This window comes from Hyla sarda, chromosome 11 (genome assembly GCF_029499605.1).
Source record: "Hyla sarda isolate aHylSar1 chromosome 11, aHylSar1.hap1, whole genome shotgun sequence".
Taxonomy (NCBI): Eukaryota; Metazoa; Chordata; class Amphibia; order Anura; family Hylidae; genus Hyla; species Hyla sarda.
The window spans coordinates 17144290-17167402 of NC_079199.1; the positions used below are offsets into that span (position 1 = coordinate 17144290).

The 23113-nt window shown below is 41.9% G+C and overlaps 1 protein-coding gene across 2 annotated transcripts in view; it reads right to left on the reverse strand.

Annotated features, from left to right (window-relative positions):
• Window positions 1-23113, reverse strand: part of MDGA2 (MAM domain containing glycosylphosphatidylinositol anchor 2) — a 544404-nt gene that overhangs the window by 192505 nt on the left and 328786 nt on the right. The window lies entirely within an intron of this gene.

The following is a 23113-nucleotide window of genomic DNA, read 5'->3' on the forward strand; positions in this document are numbered from 1 at the left end:
GCATTTATATACAGGATGTTTAAGATCTGGTTGACAGCTGAGGGACATTTTGTAAAACTACAAGCACTGGGCTGATAGCTGTAACATGCGGTTTCTTACTTAAAAGGGTACTCCACTGAGAACATCTTATCTCCTATCCAAAGGATAGGGGATAAGGTTTCTAATTGTGGGGTCCTGCCGCTGGGGACCCCCGCGATCTAGGCTCTGTGCCTGATGACTTGCAAACATGGCTGCCACACCCCCTCAATTCATGTTTATGGGAGGAGGTGTGACGGCTGCGTAGTAGCCATCATGCCCCCTCCCATAGACATGAATGGAGGGGGCATGGTGTGACGAATGTACTGGACGCTGCCGCTGCCGGCCCAGAGATGGGGGTGTTCACAATCAGACCCTGACCAATCAAAACTTTTCACTCTTTACAGGAAAACTGGATACACCGGCTCAGATTTAAAGGGGTTATCCGGGAAAAAACATTTTTTTTATATATCAACTTGCTCCAGAATGTTAAACAGATTTGTAAATTACTTCTATTAAAAAATGTTAATCCTTTCAGTACTTATGAGCTTCTGAAGTTAAGGTTGTTCATTTCTGTCTAAGTCCTCTCTGATGACACGTGTCTCGGGAAACGCCCAGTTTAGAAGCAACTCTCCATAGCAAACCTCTTCTAAACTGGGCGTTTCCTAAGACAGGTGTCATCAGAGAGCACTTAGGCAGAAAAGAACAACCTTAACTTCAGAAGCTCATAAGTACTGAAAGGATTAAGATTTTTTAATAGAAGTAATTTACAAATCTGTTTAACTTTCTGGAGCCAGTTGATATATATATATATAAAAAAGTTTTTTCCTGGAATACCCCTTTAAAGGTGTCATCCTGAACTTTTTAGACACTTATGTCCTATCCCCAGGATTCTCAGAATAGGGGATAAGTGTCTGATCACTGGGGGGGGGGGGGGGGGGGGGGGGGGTCCGACCACTGGGAACCCCTGGAATCTACTGTACAGGGCTACGGCTTATATGTCCTTGGTGGAAAGTAGCCCCCCCCCCCCTTCCTGGACGAACGGAAGTGGTGATAGGATGTCAATCATCTGCGTTAATCCAGGAAGAGTAAGTCGGACCCCCAGTGAGCAGACACTTATCCCCTATTCTTAGAATTCTGAGGAAAGGCGATAAGTGTTTGACAAGTTGTGTTCCCTGGACTACCCCTTTAAAAATAAGCCAACAGTTTTTGCAGTGTTTTTGCTTTTTTTTTGCCCAGATTTTGTCATGTGTTTACAAAGCAGCTCCGAAAACAGTAGATAAAAAGTCTCGACAAATTATTGACTTCATACACGCAATTTGGCAAAACTTGTCCCATAATGTCGCATTTGAACGTGCGTGAGGAGTACATCAAAATTCAACCAAATACACAAAGAAACAAACAAGCAGACTGTTAGTAAATCTGATGGATTGTAAAGTAAAACACTAATATGTAGGGATTTTGAAAACAATCTTAGTAAATATTAGGCCATTGGAGAAGATTCATCAAATCCTGTGCAGAGGAAAAGTTGCCCAGTTGCCCATAGCAACCAATCAGATCGCTTCTTTCATTTTTAGAACTTTTTTAAAATAAAAGAAGCGAGCTGATTGGTTGCCATGGGACACTGGTCAACTTTTCGTCTGCACAGGATTTGCTAAACTATCTTATACTTAGACAACATAAGACTATAAATGACAAGCAAAAGCTTTAAACGTTATGCGGTAGAGTTGGCACATCTCAATAGAAGTGTTAGACAATATTCTTCTTATGCTACTTGGCCGGCTTACATAAGACATTATTTTGTACCATAATAATTGCAGATTAATAAATATGCTGCTTTTTATTATTCCTTTGGCCATGACCCCTCTTCAAAACTGTCTAGCAAGGAGCAAAAAGTGCCTAAAAGACATAATAAAATGAGCACAAAACCTGTATGTAATTTCTTTGGGGCATTCAGAGGCAGTGTTCTGGCATAGTTTGCTAGTAAATCTCCCATTTTGACAAAAACCATAAAATATAATGCCATTAAATATATACAGTACAGACCAAAAGTTTGGACACCTTCTCATTCAGAGTTTTCTTTATTTTCATGACTATGAAAATTGTAGATTCACACTGAAGGCATCAAAACTATGAATTAACACATGTGGAATTATATACATAACAAAAAAGTGTGAAACAACTGAAAATATGTCATATTCTAGGTTCTTCAAAGTAGCCACCTTTTCCTTTGATTACTGCTTTGCACACTCTTGGCATTCTCTTGTTGAGCTTCAAGAGGTAGTCACCTGAAATGGTTTTCACTTCACAGGTGTGCTGGTGTTGAGGAGGAGGTGTGCTGGTGTGGAGGAGGAGGTGTGCTGGTGTGGAGGAGGAGGTGTGATGGTGTGGAGGAGGAGGTGTGATGGTGTGTGGGGGGCTTTCCTGGTGACACTGTTGGGGATTTATTCAAAATTGAAGGCATACTGACCCAGCATGGCTACCACGGCATCTTGCAGCGGCTGCTATTCCATCCGGTTTGCGTTTAGTTGGACCATCATTTATTGTCAACAGGACAATGACCCCAAACACCTCCAGGCTGTGTAAGGGCTATTTGACCAAGAAGGAGAGTGATGGGTGCTGCACCAGATGACCTGGCCTCCACAGTCACCGGACCTGAACCCAATCGAGATGGTTTGGGGTGAGCTGGACCGCAGAGTGAAGGCAAAAAGGGCAAACAAGTGCTAAGCATCTCTGGGAACTCCTTCAAGACTGTTGGAAGACCATTTCAGGTGACTACCTCTTGAAGCTCATCAAGAGAATGCCAAGAGTGTGCAAAGCAGGAATCAAAGCAAAAGGTGGCTAGAACCTAGAATATGACAGATTTTCAGTTGTTTCACACTTTTTTGTTATGTATATAATTCCACATGTGTTAATTCATAGTTTTGATGCCTTTACTGTGAATCTGCAACTTTCATAGTCATGAAAATAAAGAAAACTCTGAATGAGAAGGTGTGTCCAAACTTTTGGTCTATACTGTACACCGGCCTATAACACGCACCCTCATCAAAAAAGAAGTACATTAGATAGGTTTTTTATTTACCATAAGAAGCGTAATAGCAAAAATTAGTTTTAATGAGAGTGCCCATTTAACCAGATCACAATAGTCTCTGGCAAGTTTCTGGCTCTGAAGAGGCCCAGAGATTTAAAAAAGATATAGGCGGGATGTACGCTGCACTTTAAGTTAATGCATTAAGTCTAATTCCTGTGGATTGCGTCATATCACATATCAAGAGCCAGATCACAAACTCAGCTCTACCACATCTGTATGCGCAGGCAATGGTTATGAGTCATAATACAGGCCTGAGTGCACAGGCTCATTGATATTCTCCATGGCTAAAACCCGAAGACGGCAGCGCTGACATTGAGGGCTCGCACGGAAACATCATTAGAAGACCAGTGAGGGTCCCATAAGCTTAATTAGCGGGCCGCGATATTATCCTCATGTAATATTCCTGTTGCATAGAATATTATGTACAATTCCATATACTGTAGCTGCTGCAAAACTCAACGTGTCACCGTTTCTTTTGTACACAGGTACATAGACTTGTCTGTACTGAGGTTTGAAACGTTTCCTGTTTTCCGTGTATAGATCTATGTTTAGACACAACTACAGCAATTTTCCTTTTATCTTCAACATTGAAGTGGAGGGTGGAATTCCCCTACTTTCAGCTCACAGATCTACACTTTACATTTGTGCTTCTTCATTGTCCAATACTTTAATCAATTATGTTTTATGGAGCATTTTCCCATTTATGATATGTTATGTATCCATTACATGCTTTCTTTTTCTCGTGTCCCTATCTCAGTATCTACCAACCAGCGTGCCTCCAGCTGTTGCAAAACGACATCTCCCAGCTGGGAGTTGTCGTTTTGCAACCGCTGGAGGCACGCTGCTTGGAAAACATTGCCCTATGTTGTAGTTTGTGTTATTATGATGCTACACAACACTTATTTACTTTTTTCACATTCGCAAACCGCTTATTGCCTCCTGTGAACTTTATGATTCTGTCGAACCGGGGCCACCGTACATTCCGTTATCCTAACAAGATCCGGAAAAGATCAAAAATAGAGACAAGGTGTTTGTACTCCTCTAATTTATGGAAAGGTTATGATGAATATTTGCAAAGCCCCGCTCGCTGGCAGAGGAGAGAACAGACAGCTGCAGCCTACCCTTGATCACACGGACTGCCAATGCATCTGGTCTTTAAAGAGCAAATAAAGTATGCATACATTTCATTACAAGCTCTCCCGGCTATATTGGACGCGGCCACCGGTTCAATCTCGAATATCAACAGGAATGCCAACACCGAGACAATCCATCCAAGGAGCATTGTATATTGCAATTATTATAGTTATAGCTTGGTTTGAGTTAAAGGGAACATGTCATGATAAAAATGCAGTCTAAACTGTAGATATCAGGTTACAGAGCAGGAGGAGCTGAGCAGATGATATATACAATACAGTACAATCTGTAGGTATCATGTTATAGAGCAGGAGGAGCTGAGCAGATGATATATACAATATAGCACAATCTGCAGGTATCATGTCATAGAGCAGGAGGAGCTGAGCAGATTATATATACACAGTACAGTACAATCTGCAGTTATCATGTTATAGAGCAGGAGGAGCTGATCATATGATATATACAATACAGTACAATCTGCAGGTATCATGTTGTAGAGCAGGAGGAGCTGAGCAGATGATATATATATATATATATATATATATATATATATATATATATATACAAAACAGTACAATCTGTAGGTATCATGTTATAGAGCCGGAGGAGCTGAGCAGATGATATATATATATACAATACAGTACAATCTACAGGTAACATGTTATAGAGCTGGAGGAGCTGAGCAGATGATATATACAATACAGTACAATCTGCATGTATCATGTTATAGAGCAGGGGGAGCTGAGCAGATTATATATATAATACAGTGCAATCTGCAGGTATCAGGTTATATAGCAGGAGGAGCTGAGAAGATCATATATACGATACAGTACAATATGCAGGTATAATGTTTTGGAGCAGGAGGAGCAAAGCAGATTATATATACAATACAGTACAATCTGCAGGTATCATGTTATAGAGCAGGAGGAGCTGAGCAGATGGTATATACAATACAGTACAATCTGCAGGTATCATGTTATAGAGCAGGAGGAGCTGAGCAGATGGTATTTACAATACAGTACAATCTGCAGGTATCATGTTAAAGAGCAGGAGGAGCTGAGTAGATGGTATATACAATATAGTGCATTCTGCAGGTATCATGTTATAGAGCAGGAGGAGCTGAGCAGATGGTATATACAATACAGTGCATTCTGCAGGTATCATGTTATCTGCAGATTATACTTTATTGTATATATCATCTGTTCAGCTCCTCCTGCACTATAACATGTTACCTGCAGATTGTACTGTATTGTATATATCATCTGCTCAGCTCCTCTTGCTCTATAACCTGATACCTGCTGATTTTAAGGCTATATTAATAAGGCCCCCATTTTTTCAGAGCTGATTTCTTCCATAAACAGCACCCCCTCTGGCTGTGTGTGGTATTGCAGCTAAGTTTCGTTGAAGTAAATGTAGCCAAGTTGTAATGCCACACACAACCTGAGGAAAGGGGTGGCGCTGTTTTTGGATGAAATCAGCTCTTTTTTATCTATCTGAAAAGTTTCTGAAAACTGCCACACAGGCGGTATCTTACACCCTGTAGATTACTCACAGATATTTTCCATTTAAACAAATGAATATATAATAAATAAGGTAAATAAATAGATAAATAAATAAATACACAAATAAATAAGTAAATAGGTAAATAAATCAGTAAAAGAATGATGACTTCTGATGATGATGATGATGATTTCTCATTCATTCATTCATTCATTTTTTTCATTCACTTGATCGCTCTGTTCCTTATTCTTTTCTTTAAATGCTAATGTAATAACTTAAATATCTCAATACTATGAAGGAATTTTTCTTCGGCTTCTGCTTCATGAAAATCTTTATAAACTCCAAATATCTGAAAGAATAAATTTTGTAATTTACTTTTTTTCTCATTTACAAATCGTCCGAGTTTATCAATCTAAAATATGTTTTTTTTTAGCCTTTCTCTAGACCTGTCTCTAAAGCCTTGAAAATGTCACATTCCAAAAATAGATAAATAAATAAATAATTTTATCATTGATTCTAAATCTAAAATATGATAATTCCTTAAAGGGGTTATCCAGGAAAAAACTTTATATATATATATATATATATATATATATATATATATGTATGTATATATATATATCAACTGGCTCCAGAAAATTAAACAGATTTGTAAATTACTTCTATTAAATAATCTTAATCCTTTCAGTACTTATGAGCTGATGAAGTTGAGTTGTTTTCTGTCTAAGTGCTCTCTGATGACACCTGTCTCGGGAACTGCCCAGTTTAGAAGCAAATCCCCATAGCAAACCTCTTCTACTCTGTGCAGTTCCTGAGACAAGTCATGTCAGCAGAGAGCACTGTTGCCAGACAGATAAGAACAACTCAACTTCAGCAGCTGATAATTATTGAAAGGATTAAGATTTTTTAATAGAAGTGATTTACAAATCTGTTGAACTATTTTTCCTGGAATACCCCTTTAAATTAAAACAAATAATCTGAATTCTTATATCTTGATGTAGGTAAGAGTTAATCCAAATCTGTTGGCCGAACATGCTGCCCTATATGACAGCTACATATCTGTAGTCTAAGTAGCCAAAATGGCACAACAAAACTGTAACAATTCTATCCGACGCATCTGCAGGTTACAAAGCTTGGGAACTGCAACCCAACATGGCAACTATCTCTCCTCAGAACTGCAGCCTCACAGGATCAAACATGGCAACAAGAATGAAAGACAACGCAGTTCCTAGAACAGTCTCTAACAACGGGCTTTGAAGTCACAGTCACGCTGCGTTGGCCCTTTAAGACACGCTTACCAACACTTCTAGGCACAATGACAACACACATGCAGTATATGCTTCATATTTCAACAAAGGTTTTACGGTCGTACTGCAGGGCAATGATTCGATCACTACCTGTCTGCTCCTCTGCTTGTGGCATTGTTCATCTCTAAATGCCCCAATAAAGTTTTATTTCTACAAGCGAAAAACACATCCTCCTGAGACAGCAGGTGAGGATGTGTCGACTTGAAAAGAAGAACCGGGCAGCTGCTATGATAACACCACACTGACAATGAAAGGACTACATCACTTCCTGTCATGGCTAATTCAAGCAAAACTATTCTGAAGCCAGTATAATTAGTGACAACACTATATTGGTAAGTTATATATCTTGGAGGTGATCATTTTTATTTAAATATAAATTTGGGATACTGGAATATCCCTTTAAAGGGTCAACACCAACCCCTTGCACATAAAGAAACATACTGTAGAATCACTAAGTAAGGCTGCATTCGCACCACGTTTTTGTAATACAGTTCCCGTATACGTTATCAATGTGAAAACCGTACGGAACCGTATTGAAAACCGTATGCATTGACTCTCCATTGAAAACCGTATGCCAAACGATGCATCAGGTTGCATCCGTTTTGGATCCTGTATGGTTTTGTCAGTTTTTTTCCCGTACCCAAAACTGTAGTCTGCCACGGTTTTTGGTCCAGTTGAAAAACTGTATTAAACTGAATACGTTTTTTTTTTAACATGGGAGTCAATGGGAACCGTACAGAACTGTATGTGCTTACGGTTCCATCCGGTTCTCACCATACGCTTTTTGACTTTGCACAGTTTTTTTCTTGGAATTTCAATCAAACAAGTAAAACTTTATAAAAAAAAAGGAGTGAAAAGTTAAAAATGTATACGTTTTTTTCTTTAAAAACGGATGCAACCGGACATCATTTTTCAAACTGTATACGGGTTTTAACCGTATACGGGTTGAAATTTGTACAGACGTTTTGATACAGTTTAGTCCGGTTTTGAGGAATTCGTTTTTCATCAAAAACCTGATACGGGAACTGTATTGCAAAAACGTGGTGTGAATGCACCCTAAAAGACTTAAAGGGGTACTCCGCTGCTAGACGTCTTATCCCCTATCCAAAGTATAGGGGATAAGATGTCTGATCAGGGGGGCTCCCGCGGTCTCCCACAGCACCCACCGTTTTAAACAAACGCCAGGTTCCTGCGGCAGTGGTTGTGACATCATGGCCATGCCCCCTCATGATGTCATGCCACACCCCTACGAGCGTTCTGGGCAAAATGTTCATAACGCTGATGCACCCCTTTAAATAGGCAAAGGGGACAGAGCCCAGCAGGTCCAGCCAGTCAGACCCAGACTGGCCTACAAGAGAACAGGCGGAACCCTTATGGGCGCTGAATAGCAATAATACATATAATATTTTCTATATGCTTTTCTATATGCTGTACGTTTTCCTATTTCTTTTTACCTTTGTAAATCCTGTATGTATGTTTGTTTGTATACTGCATATGCTACAATATCTTTGCCAGCTCTTTTGAAGTCTTTTGCCGTTGCGTAAACCATGCGCATGTTGCGTGCACCTCCTGATCCCCCCACCCTTGTATCCACAGGAGACCACTTGAAAATATCCTTGCAGCTTCGTCTGAATAGACGGATGAACTGTAAGGAGTATTAATTATAGAAATTATATAAAGATGATTTACGGTCTAGGACAGGACATCTGAGACCGATTGTATTGCAGCTCTATAATATCAAGACAAGATTGTATTGTAAGACAGGGAGGGGTCCTGAAGACAATTTAGAGGTAAGTGGTGTAAAATAGTGAGAAAAGCATATCGCCATGTTGTTATACCTGCATTTATACAGCAATATGCTACAGAAGGAGCAGATCTTATATTGCCATTGGATTCTTTACATCTTGCACCATTATGACTGATATCTCAGTAGCTTAGGCCAACTACACGTGTCCAGGCTTAGTTTGCTTTTCCATTTACTTTCTCCATCTGGGAGCAGAAGAATAAAAAAAAAATGGAGCCTAATGATCCCCTAAACATCAGACACCAACAGAGTCCAAAAGACTCCATCAGGCTTCCAGCTGGTGTCCATCATTTGGTTGTCCTAATATTTGACCAGAATCTGTGTTGGTGGCCCCGAACGAAGCTTCTGGTGCAGATGTGAACCTCAACATGTTACAAAGATATCTAGTTTATACGTACACCCAGTTCAGCCTATGAAGAGTTAAATTTCAGAAAATGTGAGTCAAGTAAAAAAAAAAAATGAAATAAAAGAACTAAAAAATGAACTACATCACAGATATGTTAATAAATGCCCCCCCCCCCCCCCCCACAATATTCTTCATTTTAGGTGTAAAAATGCATTCCTGTCTCCAAGTGTAGCCATCAGAATAACTCCCTGCATCAACGTCCCACCTCCAGACTCTAGTGACTACAAGCTGTTATGTTATTATTCTCCAGAACCACGTCCAGGCCCTTTTTTTTTTCAACTGTTTTACAGTTCACCATGACCACCTCCTCCGGGAGAGAATTCCACAGTCTCACAGCTCTTACAGTAAAGAACCCCCATCTGTGCTGGTGTAGAAACATTCTTTCCTCTAGACGTTGAGGATGACCCCTTGTTATATATACAGTCCTGGGTATAAATAAAATTAGAAATAGAAAGTAATATGTAGTACAATGAAACCTATATAGGAAGCAGCATACCGGAGTGGCAATGACTAACAGTAAGTACTATCCTATGCAGGTCCCTGACGGGTCACAACCACCACTGTCCAGGACCTGAGATTGCAAAAAAGTTGCGGGAGCCAAACACTTAAAGGGGTCTAGACATCGTATCCCCTAACCAAAGTGTGGTGGCCCCGTACAGGAGTTGCACCCCTACACCCTAGCTGCCCTGTCCGTCAGACTCCATTCCGTGACCCCTGGTCCTCCCTGCACTTGTGTCTTATGTATTCCCCTAAGTGCCTATGTTATATGGTGTAATGTACATATAATGTTATATACCTTTAAGTGTTGCTGTCATGTGATTGTAACCAGGGAAGGTACCAGTGACCATGTGACCTACAGGGTGACCTATGGGACCCCTCCAGAGTCTCCCCCATATAAGCCTGGGGTGGAGCTAGCTCACTCCCTTATGCTCTTCTCTACTGAGTGCAGCAAGGTCAAGTCCTAGGTGTGTGTCTGGAGTCCAGAGGAGGCCAAAATCTACCACGCAGCCCCGGATCCACAAGTCAACTACCCCCCCAGGTCCAAGTCAAAATCTGGTAAGCTACAAACGGGGTTAAGTCTGTCATAGTCAGTCTCAGTCAAGTCAGTCCAAGTCAAGTCTGTATCAAGGCAGGAGGGCCGTGCATCAAATTGTCCCAGTTCGCCATAAGTCCTAGAAAGCTCTGTGGTCTCTAAAGTCACTGGTCACCTCGGTGGGCCTAGCCAAGCTGAATAGACTATTGCATCTGTCTGACTCAGTAAAGCTGCTGTTGTTCCGTAACTTGGCGTCAGAGTCATTATTTGCCCCTGTGCCTTGCCCAGGATCCAGCGGTATTCCTTTGGGCAGTGTAGAGGATAAATCACGCCCTGGCATCACAAACACAAGGGGTTAATGCCATCTGCCCCTAGGGTAGATCCATCTGCCCTCATCACACTCTCACCACAAAAGGATAGGGGATAAGATGTCTGGCCGCTGGGGACCCCCGAGATCTCCCTGCTGCACCCTGCATTTGTTTAGAGCATTGGGTGCAACGCCGGAGGCTCGTGACGTCATGGTCACGCCTCGATCGTGGCGTCACGGCTGTGCCCACTCAATGCAAGTCTATGGGAGGGGGCGTGACATCACGAGCGGGGTGTGACCGCGATGTCATGAGCCTCTGCCCCGTATTGCCAAGCATCCGGCATGGAGCGAAGTTTGCTCTGTGCATCGGATGTCTGGGGTGCCGCAGCCGAGATTGCGGTGGTCCCCACCGGTCGGACCTCCACGATCGGACAGCTTATCTCCAATCCTTTGGATAGGGGATAAGATGTCTAGGGGTGGAGTATCCCTTTAACAGATGTTCTAATCTTCGGGAACAAGTCCCAAGTACCATGTTTGCCGGGAGAACTCCTTATGTATATGCTATATGGGGGACATGTATCAAAGATTTTACCCCTGTTTTGTGTGTATTTTTTTGCGCCAAATTTTGCGCAAGCCCTTTTTTTGCACATTTTTTTGCGCACGTTTTGGTAGAGCATGTCCTCCAGATGTGGCTGAATCTGGGTACCTTGGAGTGACATCTATAGTACACATGGATTTATTAACTGCGTACTTTTCCTTTACACCAAAAATTTTGCCGCAAGAGCTGGTTTTTTTGCGCAAATATAAGCCATCTTGGACTTAACGTAGCAAGATGCTCTAAATCATCGATTCTATTTTCCAAAGAGTGGATTTAGGAGATTACTATATTTACCCGCAATTTATGAAGCTCATTGCACTTGATTGATAAATTTAGCGCTTCTGCGCATAATTTCGAATTCGGGAAAAGGGGTAAAATGCTTCTACCATACACAAATAATGATACGTGTCCCCCTATGTGTTTATAGAGTCACATTAGCCTAAGGGAGGCCAAAAGAGAGTGCTTTTGGCCTTTGTTGGGACTATATAGTGAGTGAGGATAGCACTTCATGGTGGCAACTTGGAGTACTATTGTGGCATTAATACTGCTTACATAGGGCTGTATTGCTCTATGAAATACCATTAACAATTATATTGCATTAATTCAGTATTTTCTCAGTTGCCATAAACCTTCCCAATATTATGCCATTACATAAACTGAATAATTTATCTTCTATTTCAAACATGCACTGAGATTATGGGATGTACATGTTTAAGACGGAATTATTCTGTCCGGGAATGTACACTATAAGAGCGGTAGATATATTAGAAGAGCAGCGAATCCTCCCCTCAGTGCTCCCAGACATGTTCTCTGTAGTTATCATCGCATCATAGAACATGGAGCTTACATCTTATTCTCTTTGATTTCCTGTGCTGTAAAAAAAAATGTATTGACATATGAAGTGACCTTTATCATGATACCTCATCCACCCATCCAGCGGAATGTCATGGTGGAGAAGTTTCGATGCAATAAGGGAAAATTGTGGCAGGATTGTGTTTTTGTGGCATTTTCCCATCAAAATTACTAAGAATATATATTAAAGGGGTATTTCGGCTTCATACATCTTATCCCCTATCCAAAGGATAGCAGATAAGATGCATGATCGCAAGGGTCCCACCGCTGGGGACCCCTGTGATATCGGTGCAGCCCCAGGCATTCAGTGCCAGACACTGCCTCCGAGACGGGGATGAGTTGTCATGACCACGCCCCTAGTGATGTCATGCCACACCCCCTCCATTCATGTCTATGGGAGGGGGTGTGATGGCCCCTCCATTCATGTCTATGGGAGGGGGCGTGACGGCCGTCACGCCCCCTCCCATAGACATGAATGGAGAGGGTGTGGCATAATGTCACTACGGAGCATGGCCGTGATGTCATGTTCCCGTCTCGGAGGCAGTGCCCGGCACAGAATGCCCAGCGGCGGGACCCCTACGATCATACATCTCATCTCCTATCCTTTGGCTAGGTGGTAAGATGTATAAAGCCAGAATACCCCTTTAAGTTCTGTTGAAAAAGTATCAGAAAATGCCAAAAACAAGACTTGCCAAATGCCAAAAACATTTGACTTGAAAAAGACATGGTGTATAGGGGTAAAATATAAACATTCTCTGGCTTTTTATCAAGGTTACCCCAAGGTTAGAAGTTACCCCTGTCTGCAGTATAGAACAGACATAGGCAATCTTCAGCATGGCAGATGTTTTGGTTTGCATATCCCATGACCATGATGCTTTGGCAGCAAAAAGGCTGTAGGGGCATCTGCAAGACTGAAGGTTGCCTACCCCTGGTATATGATAACTAATGGATTGGTGGGGGTCAGACCCATGGGGCCACCATCAATCTCACGAATGTTGGTCAATTGATCCATGTTGAATGGAGAAGCATAGCGCATGCTCAGCACACTGCTCCATTTCATATCTACCAGGGAGGATCCTTGAACATTGCACTTGGGTTTACTCAGCACCAAACCAATTATGGTTCAAGGATCCACTTGTCCAAAAAGACTTACAACAAAAGAAGCAGAGTTATTTAAAGAAGATCTGCAGTGTTAGACCCTCCTATCCGCAGGAGTCCAAACGCTGGGACCCCTTGCTGCAGCCCTCCCATGCAGGAGGCGTGTCAGCTGCAGCATGCATCCTGCATCGCCCATAAAGCTGTATGGAGGGGGCTTGAGGTCGACGACATGCGCATTAGCCATGCAGAGCCAAGGCAATGCCTGGTCCCCATACGGGAGATCGCGGTGGGTCTCAGCGGTTGGACCCACTGCGGTCAGACATTTATCCCCTATCCGCAGGATAAGTGTCTAACACTGCAGTAATCCTTTAATACAGAGATCTGAGAAGGAAATGTGGAATTTAAGGAATTATGTGAAAAGAGTGACTCACGGGCTCTGCCATTTACACAAGTCCCATTAAAGTCATTAGGAGTTACACAAATTACATAATTTGCACCTGCTTCGGCTTGAGGGGTCTGGGATGCCCTCGGTCTTGTAATAAATGGTGATCCCAGGGGTGAGGCCCACATCTATGGGACATGTTTTGCATATCCTGTAAAAAAAAAACTTATCCAGACCTTGATAAATATCTTATTGGGGGGGTCCAACCACTATGACCCTCTGCAATCTTATCAATGGGGCCTGGCTCTCACGGTTCAAACCACCAGTCCACTGCCGGTGATGACATCACTGCTGTACATGCACATCTCCGATGGTGGGGGCAGGAGTGACCAGGGGAAAAGCAGAGAACTGATGAGTTGAGCCATGAGAGCTGGGCCCCATTCATGAGATTGCGGGGTCCCAGCTGTCAAGCACTTAGGTTTATGAGATATGTTTTTAAGCTTAAAGGGGTACTCCGCCCCTAGACATCTTATCCCCTATCCAAAGGATAAGATGTCTGATCGCGGGGGTCCCGACACTGTGGACCCCTGAGATCATGGCTGCGGCATCACAGACTTCCTGTGCACGGAGTAAACTTTGCTCCATGCTGGATGACTGGTGATGCGGGCTTAGGCTCGTGATATCACGGCCACGCCCCACTTGTGATGTCACAGCCATGCACCTTCAATGCAAGCCTATGGGAGGGGGCGGAACGTCCGCCATGCCCCCTCCCATAGACTTGTGTTGAGGGGGCGTGGCCGTGATGTCATGAGCAGGGGATGGCCGTGATGTCTCTCTGGCGCTGCACCCAACGCTCTAAACGAATGCAGGGTGCAGCAGGGAGCCGGGGCTGGGGCCTCCCGCGATCAGGGATAAGATGTCTAGGGGCAGAGTACCCTTTAAACCCAATGGATAAGCAGTATACAGTAAACTCTTAAGCTCCCTCTAGAGGTAACTGCAGGGAACCAGAATTTTATCATATAACAACATCTATAAAAGAAAATTTTTAGCTCAGAAGAACAATGCAATGCAGATTAAGAAACCAAGTAGATAAAATTTAACCCAAAATGATGTAATATTAAAAACAAAATATTCAAATATTCATCTTATGATTGGATGGGATTACTCAACCTTTTACAATTTTCTATCCATATTCAAACCTTTTCTTTTTTAGCGACAGGGGCAACTTTTTCTTTGTTTCTACACGCTACAAATGTGGGATAATTGTTTAGATTCATAGCCAGGGTTACACCGCCAGCACTAGAATACTTTTATCAATTACTTTTTACAGTTTCCAAGGTAACGCTGTGGTAGCATTCTCAATGTGCCATAGGAATAGTAGAAGATGAATGTTTAATAGGACAGGAATATGCTGCGGCTGAATTGTTTAAGGTTAAGTTCCTTAACTAAAAATAGATTTTTTTTTTTAATAAAGAATATGAACAATTTATTGTGTAATCCCCCAAGAAGGCACAAGAAAAAAAAAAAATTTGAAGATGTAAATTTTTGAATCCCACCATTGCTTGGTCACAATCTGGTGTGGTATTACCATAATCTTTTCATGGAAACTACTTTTTACATCCTCAAGTTTTCAACCTGAGGTCAGGCGTGAAACCGTCTGTGTTTCCAACACCTACAATTAGAGAACGTCTTCACTTTAGTAATTAAGTTAATTGATTTTTTTTTTTTTTATTCTCTACGATCTCTAATAAAATTTAGAAATTAGCACATTCAGTTTTATAGGTTGGTCAGCAAGGTGGAATGAAAAACACATAATAACCTCAGCGTTATGGTCTTGCATTGATTTTGGCACGTAACCATTTTTGGGTTTTTGTTGGAGATGGTGTCAGAGTTCTACTATTGGAGTGCAAATAGTAATTATAATTTAATAAAAATAGTAAAACAGAAAAACAAATTGTAATTGTAATATAATCTTATATAACCTAATAAAGTTAGGGAGTAGGGCTGCATGATTTATTGCAAAAATAATGGAATTGCGATATATGCCATTCGCGATTACTGCGATATGGTGCCCGCAAAATCTGGCGATTATTATTTAGCATTTGAATTTCAGCCCAAGACCCTGCATGTGTGTAATATGGTGCCGGGGCAAAAGGAAGCACAAAAAACTGACGTTTACCAAGACCGGTCCCCCGTTGGTCTGCTGTAGATCCCATTTTCCTCTGTGCTATCCCAATATCTTCTCTATGCTCCCGACAAGCTGCTGGTTTCAAGACCTTCCCGCACAGCCAATCAGTGGCTGCAGCAGTGTCATGTGTCAGGCCAGTGATTGGCTGAGTAGGAAGGTCCTGTAAGTGCAATCAGCTGCTTGTCTCTGACAAAGGAAGCACAGAAGACAGAGGACCATATGGAGGATTTATGGGGGACTAGGGCTAGGTAACTATTAGGTTTCTCCATGCCCGGCATGGTAGACATGAAATGGGGGGATGTGAAATTGGGGGATGGACATGAAATGCGGGGAGGGATTGTTGGTTGAAAATAAAATGGGGGTGTGCACTGGATGTCTGGGTGCCGCAGCCAAGATTGCGGGGGTCCCCATCAGCAGGACTCTCGCGATCAGACATCTTATCCTCTATTCTTTGGATAGGGGATAAGATGTCTAGGGGTGGAGTACCCCTTTAATACTGGACATGTCCATGGAGAGTGGGACCTTCTTAATATTTTCTCTAATGGACTTGAGAAACCCCGATCCCCCACAGCTCATTGGTCTTGTTACATTACGGCATACAACCCATAATCTGTTTACTATGTCAACTTATCTGCCGATTATTCTGGTTATTTGTATTGCTGTGTGTACAATATGTTTCGTGTAATTTGGATGGCAACTATTTTTAACTAAAGCTCTGTGTTTATTTATTTTGCTTGTACGCCAATAAGCGGATCGGCAGTCACTGATTAATTATGATTAGGCGCATTGGGGGGTTCTCAACCAAGGCACATATCCATTTACAAACGATCAAGCCCTCACATTTTGTTCCTCTTCTTGATTAAAAAGCTTTCGCCTCCGAACACCTTCATTAAATGTGCTTCTGGTCAATATTTCCTTGACAGCTATTCGAGAAGTCTTTATTTGGCCATAATTGTTTCGTAGATAAACCTATGATGATCCAATTACACAGCCGGGGAACACCCCTCTATCGGAGGCACGGTGCTTTTATTATCCATTTTCGAGTATATCAGCATAAGTTTATTAGACAAGCACGAGGCCTCCTCTGCTGCAAGGAAAGATAATTCGCCCCTAAAATAAAAGCTCTATCCTCTTGTATGATTCTATTGTACACACCAGCAAGCCATCCTGAGTCATCCTGATCTCCCACGTAAGAGCTATTACGATGCTCAGTATGGTTGTCACTCGGCATTCATCTAGTCCAAATTATACACCCCACCACTCTTGTTACCTGTTTATAGTTTTTGTTAGCAGTCCTTATACCTTTTTTTTTTTAACATACCCTATTGCTTTGTACCTGACACCAACAATGACAGCTACTCCTTTTTTTTAGTATACTCCTGTGTTAGTGTTAGGCTACATTCAGGCATTTAGAATTCACAACCATCTTAAAGGGGTATTCAGGGCAAAAACATTTTATCCCCTATCCAAAGGATAGGGGATAAGATGTCTGATCGCGGGGGGCCCGCTGCTGAGACCCCCCGCGATCTCCCTGCAGCACCCGCATTCTATGCAGGGACTGTGTCTCTAGTTTCTGAAACCTCCGGGTTTCCGGGTCTGGGGATGTGACGTCACGTCACGCCCCCTCCATTCATGTCTATGGGAGGGGGCGTGACGTGACATCACGTCCCCAGTCCCGGTAACCTGGAGGTTTCCGGAACTGGAGATTCAGCACCCGCATAGAATGCGGGTGCTGCAGGGAGATCGCGGAACCAGTTCCAAAGTTTTATGACTCAAATTATTACTTAAAGGAGCATTATGGTATCATAAATTGCTTTATGTTATACATGAGGCAAGGTAAAAATAGAAAATAAGTGATAAAAGCGTGCCAGTTTTTCACAGTGGCAAACAAATAGAGGAAAAGCGGTGGAAAATGGGTTGTGGCATTTTTCAGATATCCAATGAAAAATGTTTGGAATAGGAGAGATTGGGTAAGGACAGGGCAGAGGAAAAAGCACCCCTGCCAAGTCCTCTGCCAATAAGCATATTTGTAGCAGTATCAGGACTGTGAGCCCCAGCCATGTGCCCAGGCCCAGTACAAGTAGCAGCCGCCATGTACCTGGTAGTAGTAGTAGCAGCAGCAAGCCAGAGTTGTCCATTTCCTTCAGAGGGTGTGTTGTTTTGGAGGATACAGCAATTGTGGGATGGTTGGACTGCATGGAAACCATGAAATAATTTAACAACCAAAGCCCAGGGCCGAGGCCCGGGGTAAAAAGATTAAAAAAAACTATATTTTGGTAATTGCCACTCTTACCTCTTAAGAACGCCATTGTGATGGTGAAACATGTAGAGGCAGGCAACTGAGTGATCTTTTAAACATACCAGAACGGAGAACAGTATTGTGGCGTCTGCAGGGCCAACTACTAATGATGATGGGGTGTTTACTCCCTATATATACAGTTGACAATGTCCGTTCTGGTATCCATTTTTAACATTTTTTGTTGGGAATTACAGTTTTAACAGTAACCACACAATAAAAGTTACATTTTAGGGGTTGTCTAATAAGTTTTTTTTTTTACCCCGGACCTTGGCCCTGGGGTTTGGTTGTTAGATTTAGTCAGGGGCCCCTTACTGCCCTGGGTAGTAGAGTCCCATGAAATAATTTTACACATCTTGTCAAAAGCCTCTGCTTCTTCACTTATCGGGCGCAAAACCTGTTTCTACTCACAACAAGGGAGAATTTTTGGACTGCATATAAAAAGCCATTACTTATTCCAATATTTCAGTTTGCATATTAATCCTAACAGGCATCTGCCTTGAAAAAGGAATCAATTTTCGACCTTTTTTAATTGAAAGTAGTAATATAACATACATACTCCCCTAGAGCAGTGCTTTTTTGAACAAGCTGTTAGTTACCATGGGTTACCGCATGTCACAACTCAAAAGTATGTGAATACTCTCCCAGGTGACCTAGCAGGGTTATACAGAACTTTTAACCTGTTAAGGATGCAGGGAGTACCTGTACGCCCTGGTCCCATTACCGGGATTTAAAACGTGCTCAAGAGCTGAGCACGCTTCAAAACCGGTGGGGCCCGGTTGGTATCAGCTGCCAGGACCCAGGGTTAATGTTGGGCATCACCGACTGGGCCGATGCCCGGCATTAACCATTTAGATGCTGCAATCAAAATTGATCACAGCGTCTAAAATTAAAGTGAAATGACCCCGGCCGCTCAGCGGAGTTGATCTGGACCATCGCGATGGTCCCGATCAAGAGACATCAGTTGGGACATAAAGTGACATCAGTTGGGACACAAGACCTGGTCCATACACAGGGCGGATGGCAAATTTTGCTAATTCGGAGGATTTGTCAACATCTCGTCATCTAATCATACCATGTATATAACATAAATAGTGTAAGGGTCCTGCTAGTAATTTAGGTGACCCCCTAATATGACAACTAGGGTCAATAAATATCTATTTATTTTCATGTACCGTTGTACGATTTTTTCGATTTACATTCAGGCCTAGCAGAAGTTCTCAGTGCAGTAAATATCAATCTAGGGATGAGATTTCCTTTGGGTGACACCGCAGACAAAAGAAATTTCTCTTTATAAAAGGTTTTCATTTTCTTTTTGAAAATACAGACCTCCAGTATTTCTTTCACATCACAGAAAAATAAAATAAAAAGCTTTCAAAATCCCTTATCCCTTATTTTGATGCAGACATAAAAGGCTTATTAATGCAATGTCTTTCATGCAGGAAGTGTATTGTTAGGTGGGAGAGAGGGGGCCTCCCAAGGAAAATATTAAGGTGAGGAAGAGGCGCCAAACATGGGGAGATGGCGGGGCTCAAATGGGATTAGGGAGTATGAAGCATGGAGAAGGAATTGCTTCTTGAATATTTGAAGTGCTTCTCTTAGATTCATCTCTCGCCTCTCTCCCAGCTTGAATATGTTCCAAAAAAAAAACATCCTTGTCGTATTCCTGAAAGTGTAAACAGGGGAGATGAACCTTAAAGGTCTTGTCCACCCTAAAAATAACCTTATAACAGGATGTCCTACTGGAATGATCATGAGTGATCAAATTTAATCTGTGATAGATTCTGTGTTTCATTTACCAGCAGCGCCATCACAGGTCAAATTGAGCATTACATGCTGTCCATTGAAATGAATTAGCTTTCCGTGTAATGGGCAGCTCTGTTGAGTCCTCCAGAGTGATAGAGTAGAAAGTAGACAAAGTTATGGTGGCCATACTTTTTTCAATAACTATCGGCCAAATGTTTGTGTATTTTGTACGGGAAGGGGGTTAGCTATGGGAGGGGTAAGCTGCAGCCAGACAGCTCTGGCGCCGGCTTATCCCAACATAAACAATTGGGTTGGGTGAAAAAAATGTCAACACACCCGGAGTCTTTTTCTACCAGCATCATGTGTTGGTGGAGAGTCAGGAGGCCACAATACATCTCCAGCTGTTGCAAAACTACAACTCCCCAGAAGGCTATCCAGGCATGAGGTGTGGAGTGTAGAGTTAGTTGTTCATCTATTCATGCCTTTAACCCTTAGATGATGCAGGGTTTTCTGCATGTGATCTCGCTTCATAGCTGGGAACGAGTACCGTATCACTTATGCCAGACATCTGCAATCACACTGATGCCCAGGGTTTAACCCTTTAGATGCCATGATCAGTGCTGACTGCGGCATATAAAAGTGTTGATGACATTTGCTGGTGGGTTCGGGGGACTTTGGGGGATGTTGGCAGCGTAGTGCATGGGATCAGCTAAAATGGCGGATAGAGCTGAGCTATGGCTTAGCATTGAACAGTACAAACTAAGGATTGCCTTTAATGATAATAATAATTATAATAATAAATGTATATGAAATAATGTAAAAAAATAAATAAAACTAACAAAATATAAGTAAGCCCCTCCCCTAATAAAAATGTGAATCATCCAACTTTTCACATTTTTCAAATTTAAAAAATGTAAACCAAAAATAAACATTTGGTATCGCCACATGAGAATAATGTTACTGAAACGTCATGGTGAATGGCGTAAACATTAATTTTATTTTTTTTTTTAAATACTTGAATTGCTGACTTTTAATCACTTCATACAGTATATCAGGGGGAAAAATGAATAAAAGTGATCAAATAGTAAACAAAGATATTACCGATAAAATCTACAGATGACGGCACAAAAAATAAAACAACCAACCCCCAAATCGGTATACTCGGAAAAATAAAAAAACTAAAGGCCAATTTTTTAAAGTACTGTAGTCTTTTTCTTACAAGCAAAAACTTTTTTAAAGTAGTAAAATTAAGCCAAAAACCTATATAAATTGCGTATCGTTGTAATTGTGTGGACCTACAGAATAAAGATTTGTGTCTTTTTTTTACAGTAAAGTGCACTACATGGAAACAAAAAAAAACAATATTTACAAAATTGCGTTTTGTTTTTATATTTCACCCCACAATTTTTTTTATTTTTTTTTTGTTTTGCTGTAGATTTGATGATATAATGAGTGATGTCATTACAAAGTACAATTGGTGGCGCATAAAACAAACCTTGTACAGTGGCCCCTCAAGTTACAATATTAATTGGTTCCAGGACGACCATTGTATGTTGAAATCATTGTATGTTGAGACCATAACTCTATGGAAACCTGGTAATTGGTTCTGAAGCCCCAAAATGTCATCCAAAAATAGGAAATAGTGAGGATTAAAGAAAAATAAGTAGATAACCAATATAGATAAAACAAGTCCTTATATATAAAAGTAATAAAGATCTGCTGGGAGCTGTAATCACTGTCTATTTCAGTGTTTAGCAAAGAGGGTGCCTCCAGCTGTTGCAAAACTACAACTACCAGCATGCCCGAACAGCCGAAGGCTGTCTGGGCATGCTGGGAGTTGTAGTTTTGCAACAGCTGGAGGCACCCTGCTTGGGAGAACACTGGTCTAGGTAGAGGACAGGAGCTTCTTCAGGGTCCTGTACAGTACACAAAATGTCCCAAAAAGTAACATGGAATCGCCCTCACCTGGTGTTCAAAGGAGCAGGTAACCCTGGGACAGGTAAAGTGTACAGAACATGTAATACCTCCCTGTACTGTAGGGGGCGCTACCAGACACCAGTCAGTGCATACACTTCAGTAATAGAGGTAAAGAGTAGTACAGAACATGTAATACCTCCCTGTACTGTAGGGGGCGCTACCAGACACCAGTCAGTGCATACACTTCAGTAATAGAGGTAAAGAGTAGTACAGAACATGTAATACCTCCCTTTACTGTAGGGGGCGCTACCAGACACCAGTCAGTGCATGCACTTCAGTAATACAGGTAAAGTGTACAGAACATGTAATACCTTCCTGTACTGTAGGGGGAGCCATCAGTCACCAGTCAGTGCATACACTTCAGTAATACAGGTAAAGAGTACAGAACATGTAATACCTCCCTGTACTGTAGGGGGAGCTACCAGCCACCAATCAGTGCATACACTTCAGTAATACAGGTAAAGAGTAGTACAGAACATGTAATACCTCCCTGTACTGTAGGGGGAGATACCAGTCACCAGTCAGTGCATACACTTCAGTAATACAGGTAAAGAGTACAGAACATGTAATACCTCCCTGTACTGTAGGGGGGCGCTACCAGACACCAGTCAGTGCATACACTTCAGTAATACAGGTAAAGAGTACAGAACATGTAATAATACCTCCCTGTACTGTAGGGGGGCGCTACCAGACACCAGTCAGTGCATACACTTCAGAAATACAGGTAAAGAGTAGTACAGAACATGTAATACCTCCCTATACTGTAGGGGGAGCTACCAGTCACCAATCAGTGCATACACTTCAGTAATACAGGGGTTTTACCAGTGGATGCCCATTCTGATTGGTCGGTTCTTCCCGCCATTGACACATTTCACAGATCTGGACTGTCTGTACATTGTATGTTGAGTCTGGTTTCAACTTACAATGGTCCAGAAAAGACCATTGTATGTTGAGGCCATTGTAAGTTAAGGGACCACTGTATGGGTTTGTAGGTGAAGAATTGTATGCAGTATGGCTATTAGAAGGCGAGATGCGTTTTTTTTATATGTCTATATGAGCTGTATGTATTTTCATGTATTGATTTTTTGTGCACGGCCTGCTCTATGGTGGAGCCTCATCCTAGCTTTATACATAGAGATCAATATGCTAAGTCAGCATCTTAAACATTGGCTGGGGAAGTCTCTGCGGCCCGGGGAGTACCGAGATTTGTAAATAGATACACTTTGAAATTTCTATCTCCATGTCTAAATAATTCAAGGAGCTATGGATATTTGATGTGATCATACAATGATGTGGTGAATCCTCCATCGGTCTGGTATTTACACATCATTTGCGGTACGCGCCGAATGCAGTCCTGACTTCTGAAGAGATAATGTATT